Here is a 1,001-nt window from a genome sequence, read left to right as displayed (position 1 = left end):
GGAAACATTTATTGATATTCTTTCATAACACACAGACATGAGTTTTTTTTCAACTGTCAGCATCCGATCCAAACGGGATTCCCATTTCCTTTCTGTGGGATCCAACAGAACACGGGCTGACCATCAGTCAACATGTCTTCAACCGTGCAGGACAGGACCCAGTCCAGGCCAAACCTCACGGTGCTGGTGTTAATAAAAAAAATGTAAGGAACATGCAGCTGCAGCTCACACACAAACACAGTCCACAGCATCCAGAAAAAGGTCAGGCCTTTTTCTTCTTTAGCTGACTCCGCCCAGACCTCGCCCCCTTTCTGGGCGCCTCGCACTATGCCTTTGAACTGGCCCTGCAGCTTGGCCCGTTTCCTGTTTCCCAATGCAAGTCATAAGATTCACCCGTAAATGATATTTTGAATCGGAACGATATTTATTACTATTGTTTAGATTAAATATATAACGGTTTAATGATTGAATATAACTTGATATTGTTGTTTGTGTTGTTTAGTTTGAGGTTCTAGTTTCTGTCTTTATCCGCTTTCGTTTCAGTAGGCAGCTGGTTCATCCCAGGCTCAGGGTCTCTCTGCTCTTCATCAAACCCACACCCCCAGTTTGGGAGCACCCTCTCCCTCTCCTCCCCCCACGGCTGTGACTGTTACTCCTCCTTGAGGAGTAACTGCTCCGCCCCCTATCCCAGCCCCTATACCCACAGGAGTGCATCACCCAGTGAGCCGCCGCCCTGCCTGTCCCCTCACACAAGCACACACTGAAATCATGGTCCTAAGCTCTCTGTGTGGGTCACCACGATAGTACAGCACACCGACGATTACCCTCTGACTGAATCAGAATCAGCTTTATTTGGCCAAGTATGTTCACACATATTGGGAATAGTTAGACATTTAATCAAAATAATTAAGACAAGACATAAACATACAGTTCTGTTGATATGCGACGCATATAACCTCTGCATTCACAGCACTGCTTCAGTTATCGAAGAGCAAATTTCC

The sequence above is a fragment of the Brienomyrus brachyistius genome, unplaced genomic scaffold (assembly GCF_023856365.1).
Source record: "Brienomyrus brachyistius isolate T26 unplaced genomic scaffold, BBRACH_0.4 scaffold516, whole genome shotgun sequence".
Taxonomy (NCBI): Eukaryota; Metazoa; Chordata; class Actinopteri; order Osteoglossiformes; family Mormyridae; genus Brienomyrus; species Brienomyrus brachyistius.
The sequence above is the reverse complement of the archived record's forward strand: the minus strand, read 5'-3'. Positions refer to the sequence as shown.